Source organism: Phlebotomus papatasi, chromosome 2 (genome assembly GCF_024763615.1).
Source record: "Phlebotomus papatasi isolate M1 chromosome 2, Ppap_2.1, whole genome shotgun sequence".
Taxonomy (NCBI): domain Eukaryota; kingdom Metazoa; phylum Arthropoda; class Insecta; order Diptera; family Psychodidae; genus Phlebotomus; species Phlebotomus papatasi.
In genome coordinates, this window is record NC_077223.1 from 97,128,909 (window position 1) to 97,139,718 (window position 10,810).

The following is a 10,810-nucleotide window of genomic DNA, read 5'->3' on the forward strand; positions in this document are numbered from 1 at the left end:
ACTCTTTTTGTTTCTCAAATTCACTTTTTAAATAAAATATACAAAGTAGAGTGACATATCTTTCAGTAAAAAATAAATTTATTAAAGTCAGACAACTTTAAATCGATATTTTTCTTGAAATTGGGAGTGAGTTTTTTGCATAGGGTAAGTGTGCCAAATTTCGGCATAGTTGCATGCAAGCGACAAAGTCTCAAGTTCTAAATGTAATATTTTTAATAAAAATTGAAAATTTTTGTTACTCTTTTATAAGGAGTGTTACTTGGAACCTTGCAGACAGTTTATCATCTTTATTTTCTCCAAAATCATTCTTAATACATTTTAAAATGAATAAAAATGTAGACATAGCATTGCTGACCTATTTCGGCCACCTTCATTCTCATAGTTCCTTGCCCTTCGGGAATTATTCCAATATCTTTTTCACGTCATCTCGTTTGTCGAAGCTACATTTTTTGTTATTTTTCTGCATTGTACAATCTCAAGAGAATGCAAAAACTAAAATTTCATGGAAATTAGAGGAACAAAAAATATGGCCGAAATTGTAAGCTGGCCGGAATTTGGCACAATTACCCTAAATATTTTTTGTTGCTTTTTCTCTGACCTGTCATACAAAACTGGGGATAGTAACTAAACGAAGAGTCAAAATGAGTTCAAACTTCCAAAATATGTTTAGTAGGACTATAACCGATGACACTATAGCACCTTTAAATAAATAAAAACTTTGCAATCGCAGTAAATGTGATTTTTGTGAAGACCGTCTTGAGACGGTCTTACCTGATAGAGGGTTAATAACTTTTTCTTCTAATCCGTCAACTATCCGTCGTTTTGAATCCGTCAACTATTCAACCCAAAGAAAAGTTTATGGTAGTCAGCACAAAAAATCCCGTTTCTTAACTTTATAAAAACTATTCTAAAAAACCTTAAACTCCTCACATTTTTTAACTGAAAATGTTGTTTTCAAAATCGTAAATTTGACCAATTTAGCCTCATTAGATTTTAACGATAGTTCGAACTATTTTGAGAGAAATTTGTTAAATTCACATTCAATTTAAGGTAAGTTCACAATTTTTTTTTCAACTAAAATAGAATAATAAAAATGTGTGCGTGTCAAATTTTATATAATATATTATTAGAGATTTGGAAAATAAAGATTTGAATTGAATTTCCATCAGGTTAACGAATTCTTAATATACGAGTATCTACTACGAGTGTATAAGCAAGGATAAATAGAGGTAAGTAGGGTAAGTATTATTCTTCCCTGAAACTTTCCATTTATCAATTGTAATAAATTTTACTGTGAAAAAAATACCACCTATTTTGTGAGGTTCTGTGATGAAATTTAAGAAAAATTCCTTTTGGAATATTTAAGTCTAAAATATGTATTATTTCTCATAGTTTTATTATAGTCACTTAAAGGGTAGGGGAGACTGGGGCAAAAAGTCACAAATCGAAAATTTCAAAATTCAATACCTTACAAGATAAATAAGATAGCCGCTTAATATTTTTACTACAAATAGCTTCCATGAACCTTCTTCGATATTGTATGTTTCTTCGAATTTGAACAAGGAATTTAGAAAATAAAAAAATATCAAAATTTTTAGCCCTATTTTTAAAATATTTTCTTTGAAGAATATATCAATTATTACCTACTTATTATTCGAAATTTATGCACTGATGATTATTTCCTAAATGACTTGGATTCTTTGAATACGAAGCCGCTATCTATTTTAGAATTTTACAAAGATTGTTCTCTCAAGAAATCTTTTTATTAATAACGACCACCTGGGGTAAAAAGTAACAAAAGGTATGGAGCAAAAAGTAAGAAAACCGAAACAATTTATTTAAAAAAACTGCGCTAATTAGAAATTTCTGGGGCGTTCGAGTACTTTGTAAAAAAAAATAAAATAAAATATCCGTTTTGGGACTTTTTGCCCCAGTCTCCCCTATAATTAAAGTAAAGTTCTTTAATTTAATTGTAGATCTTCAAAAGTGTTGTAAGAAACAAAATGACATAGCTTTTCAGCTTGAGATAATTCAAATCTCGCAAATTTACCCGGAAATTAAATTGTTTAAATTTGGTAAAACATTAAAAAACTTTAAATGCGTATGTTGAAAAATCTAAACGTGATCACGTCAAATGAGTTTCGGATTTGAGAACCTTAAAGTTCTATCTAACTTGTTTTTATAACTTTTAACCACGTTGCACAGTGCTTTGGAAATATCAGAAAAATCTTCTTAAATGTAATTTAAGTTTAACGAAAACTTTTGTAGATAATTTTTAAAACTTTACAACATTTGATACACTTTATGAATTATACTTTTCATAGTACAATAAGTAATTTTATGGCTGCAGTAATGTTGTATAATAAAATCAACCCTTAATCCAATTCACAAATCAATAAAGAACTATTCTCTTCGTATAAGAATTTTATGGTCAATTACAGCCGTTATCCTTTGGTTATAGTCCATGTGATTCTGTCCTTTCTAAACATCACCAGTGAAGCCGTTTACGATGGATTGGTGCACCCCTAAAATTTCTGTTTTAAGTCACACAGAACAACGGACAAAAGGGAAGAAATCAATCTGATATTGGATGTGTTGTAGTATTTGCAAATCAATGACTGAATAGGACAATTTCAAACTCCTTTTTGTCCCTTCCCTTCCATTCCAAATACCATTCGATGGGTCTCAAATTGCACAGTCATTTGCCCCATGGAAGCAAAAGGGAGCTCATTCAATGGCTTCCGGATCGAATTTTAAACTTTGATAAATTTTTACGAGGGGTCAACTTGAGTCATTTGATCCCAATAATATGGGCTCACCAAGGAAAAATAAACTGGCAGTTTGTGTTTAGTCTGGGTGGCTTTTTGGTATGTTTGGCAAATGCTGTCCATTTGGGAGGAAAACCAATCAATTCATATCCTGGGAGAGTGCCTATCAAAATGACAAAATATGGCGAATAGGGACTATTAAAGATTTACTGACACCTCTATTCCGCTGAAACGAATAAATTGTGGATTTTTGTGAGGAAAGTGCCTGCAATTTCGTGTATCATTATGGTGGAGAGAAAGTGATGGAAAATCACTTTTATGGAAGGATTTACTCCCACATCCAGTAAAAGCCATTCCTTCGCGCTCAACCATCACGTTCGTCGCATCTAAAACTATCAGACACTTTTCTTGGAATTTATGTGAATTATGTGAAAAATATTACACCAAATCCATGTTCGATACTTCTTGCATGGGTTCTGCAAGAATATTGGCATGAGGTGAAAAACTCGTGTTCAGTCACATCTCCCGAAAAAAATTGATTTATGTCTATTTCTGTGGCCTTTGATAGTTTAACTTGGTGCTTGTTGGAAAAGTTTTTCTAAAATTGTTATTTCTGCAAAAGTCATGCGAAAACTTTTCCCTACGGGTTTAGTTTTTATTTAGTTACAGAAGGACTGGAGTTTATTTGATGTTCGCAATATTGAATTCACTATCAAACTTTACGTTGTTCAATTGCGAAATCTCATATGACAAGTCAAACGATTTTTTGTTGTTTTTTTACATTTGATTTTACTAGCTTATACGATTTACGATTCCAAACAATTGATATGATTCTGCATAACTGCAATATGATATTTATTGCAGAACTTGTTGCAGAAGAGGTTGTAGCTTCGCACACACTGTAGCTTCGAATACTTTATTGTTTTCGTATATTCGTTTAATCAATCTGACCAATAGATGGCAATATATTTTAATAGCCAGTCTTAACTTTGTTATCACACTTGCGCATTAAAATTTTAATATGATTCACATTAATTGTCGCTGGTGAGATTCCAAATGTGTAATTTGTGTGCTTGTATCATTTTATATTCAAAATTTGATCTATTTGTTGACAAAAAGGTAGACTTGGCCCACAAAATTTGATATAAATTAATTTATAGCATTAATGCGATTTTCTTTTTAATTTTTTAATGTGAAAAATATTTATGCTTTAGGTAAATTTAAACTTATTTTTGCAGGCCAAGTACACTTCTTTATCAATAAACAGAAAAATCCCAAATATTAAGTGACTCAAAGACACAAATAACATATTTGAACGCTCACAAGCGACACTTAATGTGAATCACATTAAAATTTTAATGTACAAGTGTGATAACGCCGTAAGTCAAATATTCCCTGAAAAAATAGATTAAATATAAAATATGGAATAAGGAATATGGAAAAAATATAAAATATTCGAAGCCAGAGTAGGTGCGAAGCCTGAAAACCTTCCCCTACATTCTACAATTGGATTCAAAACAAAAAAAAAACTATGTTACTTTCTCTCTGTTTTAAAATCCCATGTGAGCAGAAAATTTAGGCCACACCTTCTGTCACGCATATAATCATAAAAAATCACAGTTAGATCTCCAAAGCCTAATTCTAAATTTATGTTTAGTATGTTATATGTTGCAAGAATCATAAAATAAATATTTCTGGACTAATCCTGCACACTAGGAGAAATTACTCTCCCTTTGAGCGCACATGCCTTCGAATAATGTGAATTTTCTTTTATTTTTCAAGACACTTACACATTTCTATTAACTTATTAGTTGGCTTGTCATAAATTATTGATAATTATGTGACAATTATGTGGAAATCTCTTAGGAAATGTAACAGAAATTCACATTATTCGAAGGCATGAGCATTCGAAGGGAGAGTACTTTCCCTAAGTTTTTTTTTCAATTATTTTTTTTACGTAGGCGTGGCCTAAAATAATCTTTATGGAATTAACTAAAATACTACATGATTCCTATTTAATAGCAAATAGTATAAAAAATTCGCGAAGCAGTATAAATTTCTTGAAAGCTATAAAACTTACTATTCTTATTTAATTTTCATTAGACATTACAGCCATAAAAAGGCATAGGGGAAAGTACTCTCCCTTCGAACGTTCATGCCTTCAGTCATAATGACCAATCAAGAATTATAGATAATTATGTGCAAGTCTCACATAAAATAAAAGAAAATTCACATTATTTGAAGGAATGAACGTTCGGAGGGAGAGTATTTTTCCCTACTTTTCATTTTGGGGTTCCAATATGCGGAACAGCCTTCCGATCCGAGGAACAATGACGATCGCTGGTACATTTCCCTTATTCCAAAGCAAAAAAATAAATAAAACAATTTAAAATAATTTTTACTATACTAGTCGAGGGCTAATAAACAAAATTTACCACAAAAACTATTAGGGGAAAGCACTTTCCCTTCGAACGTTCATGCCTTCGAATAATGTGAATTTCTTTTACTTTCCCTAAGAGACTTGCACTTAATTATCACATAATTATCAATAATTGATAATAAGCTAACTAATGTGCTAACTTAGGAGAAATAAAAGAAAATTCACATTATTCGAAGGCATGAACGTTCGAAGGGAGAGTACTTTCCCCTATATATGCAAGGTTTTTTCAACTGCTGTATACAAAAACTTGGTGAATTTATAAACCTGTAAAATAAAACAGAAGCATTACATTTTTTAAAAAATACAGAGGCATAGCATTCGACAAATTGTTGCCTGTAGGAGAATATGGGATAAACGAGATGTTTGAGACTGAAATTAATGATGGAAAATTAAAATTTATGGCAAGAGCATGACCTATTTGGTATTTGGGTGGAAAAATGTTCAAACTTCCCTTTGAAAAATTGTATCAATTCACAAAGTATATGTGGTACTTTCTGGGTGCGCACTGAATATTCAAGAGTATGATAGCAACATGAAAGAAGAGTTTTCCACCATGTGGAAATTCCTTCAGACATGCTTATCTATTTATTGATTTGCCTTTCCTCCTGCGGATAATCTCGTCGTATTTTTTCCAACTTTCCCTCACACTACCTAACTTTGAGAAAAAAAAATTGTCCTGTAAAGCACGAAAAGTGGTTAAAATTGGGGAGTGGTGCAAAAGAAGAGGAAGTTCGTGCTCTAAAAACATGCCAGTGGAGGTGAAAAAGAGACTTTAACAAGAGCACATGTAAATATAGCGGCAAATAAGATGAAGAACTCTGGTGAATAGCTACAACGTTGGCTTCAACGAAAATGATTTCATAAAACTTTTAATGAGTTAAGCTTCAGCATCAATGCAAACGTTGGGGCTTTCTTGCATGGGTAAGTCGCCTGTTGTGCCTGAGAGAGAAATATTTCAGTTGAAAGAAAAATTCCCGTAGTATGGCCCCAAGAAAATCTTCTACCTCACCATCTCTTTCATCCTTCGTTCTATTCAAGGATTCACAATGAGAAAACACCTTTTTTATCCCAATACAAAATTCCATTCTGTACAACAAGACCTTACTCGAAAACTTAACAAAAATAGTATTTCTTCAATTGCATATAATATATTTGAGTTTTTTTCTTAATCTCTAAAATTAAACAAAAAACATATTATCGGATATCAATTTTGACTTATTTCATCAAATGAAATATATCCAAAAAATTGTGTGGTTACAGGTTAACATAGAAAATGCATAAAATTTGATGATAGCGAACATAATGATGTACAGTTTTTACTGTGATTTATTTTTATATTTTTAATCTCTTAATATTTTAATACTACCTTTTAAGTTTAATAAATCTATAGTGGAATGAACACCTCCTAGACAGGGAACCCTTATAGACACTTTTGTCAAAATGTTGAAATTTATTTAATATATCTCATACTATGTAAGTAATATGGCGTTTTTTCATTAATTTACGTTTTTCGATAAAGATAAGTGTTCAAATTTCGTATTCCAAATGGTACAGAGTAGGGTGTTAATAGGTCCTGACACAAGATTTTAAAGTGTCAATATGTGTTCCTTTCACCCTACAAATTGCTTTTCAATATTTTGTTTCAAACCTCCTCTTCAATGGTTACCAAGGCTTGAAATAAGAATACTACCATATAGTAACCATATAATATAATTTAATATATACAGTTATAATATAATATTATATATTAATAAACGTTTGTTCACATGCCCCATGAAAAGCATTTTACAATTAAGGGACTATATACAGTTACGTAAGCTGAACTAAAAAAAAATAAGCTCCTTAGCAGTAAAATGCATTTTTATGTTTCTTTGTTCCTCTCTAAAATAACAGTTAAAGCGATAAAAATTTTAATGCTAAAGCAGCTGCACTTTATTAATAAATCAGTTTTCTTTATTTAAAGTTAACTTGGAACGCCTTTATGTGTAATTTGATAATACTGTGATGCCAGTGTGATTTACTATACAAAATACTATCTATCTTAAACTATTTTTTCTTATAAAAAAGAATTTTATATCTCATTCATAATCGTTTACCATTTACCCGTTCTCAACCGATCTGCACCAATTCATAAATCATTCAAAAGATTTCCCAAAATAGTTTTAAGAGTAAGGGGAGTCCGTGGCAGAATTAGCCACGTATAGTTTTAGATAGTGGTTTATAGTTTGTTCGAAGGAATTTGAGGAAATCACTCTTTATTCTAAATATTTCCCTTCATATTCATTGAAATATTTATCAGCCTCATACAAACATCTTTAATACAAGTTATACATAATGAAAAATTTCATTTGCTGGCTAATTCTACCCCGGTCTCCCTTAATAAAGTTATAAGAGTTCGAATAAAAATTATTTATCGGATTATAACCAGTTTATTACCGGTTCACAACCATTTTGAACCGATTTATAAACCAGTCAAAACATTCAGAAAATTTACTTAATAATTTATTTTAAACGTTAAATTTAAAATAAAATTTATGTGTAATAATCTCAATAAAGAATTTCTGCAAGTTGGATGTGTTAATCTTTAACTATTCATTTATATTTTCATAATTTTTCTTTACACAAAAATTTAAATCTAATCTCACTTTATTAGATTTGAACTACTGATATTGTCTAGAAGCAGAATAATTTTAAGAAAATACTATTTTATGAAAATTTTTCCTATCATTGTAGGTGGAAACGTCAAAATTTTAGAACGTAAACGACATTAGTGAAGTTATTAAACATCTTATGTTGCTACGGAAACGGTGATCGTCAGGTGATTTAGGGGGAGTAGGGGAAAGTACTCTCCCTTCGAACGTTTATGCCTTCGAATAATGTGAATTTTCTTTTAGTTTTCTTAAGAGACTTACATATTTCTATGAAATATTAGTTGGCTTATCATCAATTGTTTATAATTCCGTTATAATTTAGTGTAAATCTCTTACGAAAAACAAAAGAAATTTACATTATTCGAAGGCATGAACGTTTGAAGGAAGAGCACTTTCCCCTACAGTGAAATATATTAATAATTTGAACAAATTATATATTATTCATATAATATATATTCTTGATTGTAAATTTTATGTATCTTTGGACACGATTTAAAATTAAAACTGTTATTATAATTTATTTTTCTTATTATTTTGATCTACTGGTCTTTTTTGCCATTTTTCACATTGGTCAGTTTACAAGTTTTTATTGTTCAAGTTTTCATAATCAATATAATGATTAGACTATATTCCCATAAGTTTCCAAATAAGCCGTTTATCAGCTTAAGTCGTAAGTCTATTTAGAGCATAAAAATCGAAACAAAGGTTTGCCTGCTCAAAAGCCAATGCTCTTATCGTCTTACCAATTGCATATTGAATTGAAATTACAATGCTTGAACATAAACCAGAAGAATCATAAGTCCTAGACACACTTACAACTTAAATCGAGAGAGGGTTTACTTAATTATATTCAAAGTGATGATGAAATTACATTTGCATCAGTTTCTGACTAAACCATATCTCAGCTTAAGCCGAGAAACGGTTTAGTTAGTAAGAAACTGATAGGAATTAAGTCTAGTCATTATTTTGATTATAATTACGTTAAGCCGTCTATTAAATAAGTAAGTATGTGAGTAAGTAAGTAAGTAAGTAAGTAAGTAAGTAAGTAAGTAAGTAAGTAAGTAAGTAAGTAAGTAAGTAAGTAAGTAAGTAAGTAAGTAAGTAAGTAAGTAAGTAAGTAAGTAAGTAAGTAAGTAAGTAAGTAAGTAAGTAAGTAAGTAAGTAAGTAAGTAAGTAAGTAAGTAAGTAAGTAAATAAGTAAGTGAGTAAGTAAGTAAGTAAGTAAGTAAGTAAGTAAGTAAGTAAGTAATTAAGTAAGTAAGTAAGTAAGTCAGTAATTAAGTAAGTAAGTAAGTAAGTAAGTCAGTAAGTAAGTAAGTAAGTAAGTAAGTAAGTAAGTAAGTAAGCAAGTAGGTGAACAAGTGTGCCACTTACAGTTTGTTCTGGCTATGATAAGTCGGTTTAAATGACTAATTGACACCTATAATGATATATAGAATGATATATTTTCGACACTATCGAATCGATAAATCTATAGGGTGGCGGCATTACTTGTGGCCACTGTCTTTCTTATGGCCTCCCCGCAAAAAACTAAAAACAATGTCAAAAAATGATTTCAGAAACTCTCAAAATAAAAAAAAAAATAATTGATGTGTTTTAATAGCAAATCACATTTTTTCGGTTTTCTAACAAAAATTGCGACATGGCCAAAAGTAAAAACAGGCCACAAGTATTGCCGTCACGCTATCTGATATTTTACGCTTTGTTGGGCCATTCATTGTGACATTCTTAAAAGAATGTGATTGTTGATAAACATCTAGAAGAGTTACAGGAAGTCATGCTATCGTTCAAAATTTTTAGAATCGGCAGTCAATATAGTATCGAAAGAAGATATCATTTTTTTAATCCCCCCCCTTACCCTTGATATAGGCCTGAAGCCTATCGGTTTATTGTGACCAAGATCCCATTACTACCAAACAAGATATCATGTCACCAAAGGTTTTTTTACCCCTTGCTCCAGTGTATCTCCAAAATACGATTAATCATTCATTAATCCATGCAATTAAATAAATGAAAATAAAAAACGTCTAAAATTTACTTATTACAAGGATATCAATTAACACAAAGTATTTAAAATAGAATTAGAATTTCAAGTGCTCCCAGAATGCCCATAAAGAATCTCAGTTTGCATAATTTTGTCACAGAATTTATGTTTTAGTGCAAAATCTCATTCGACGCTCTCTCTATTCAAACTCCTGCACTAAAGCCATCTCTGTAATATCCTTTGATAATCCAAAATTCAGAAGTTCATCTTCATTTTGTGACACAAAATTCTTTGTTACGGGAAAACTTCCAGGTAAAAGTCATACAAAATGTCTCTATTGAATATTTGAGGAATGTGTGAATGTGTTCTTTAGTGTCTTTAGTTGAACAAATAGTGCCTGCCGATGTCAATTAGCACAATCTTCAATTTTCACTCTAATTTGATCATATCACGGTCTGAGGAAAATCTCACTGAATCAAACCCCAACGTTAGCACAACCACCGCAAAACATCATTCTGTTCATGTTGTTCTCTGGGTGTAGCCCCAAACTACACTTTCATTGCTCTTGTACCTTAAATAATAAAATTTTCACGCACAGTTCACCACGAACCACCCTCAGATCCAAAAGGCGCCTCAAACCCCTTGTCAACCCTCTAACTCCTGTCGAAGAGAGAGAGCTTAGCCGTGTAAATTTGTGTGTGGGTGTGTCTGTCTGTGGAAGTGTGAGTAAAATCATCCTTTCTGTATCAATTCAATCACCCTTATGGCTTCACATCTCACAGGAAAAGGGCTCTCTCTGAGATGGAAAAAAGTTCTCTGAGTGAGGGAAAGCTCCACGAGATGAAAAACCATCTCTCTCGAGTACCTCATGGGAAATCCACATGGAAATTGATGGAGAGAGAGTCGCGAGAGAGAGAGAAAGTTTAGGACACAATGTGCAAAAGCTCAGAACTTCGACGCGTCGCTC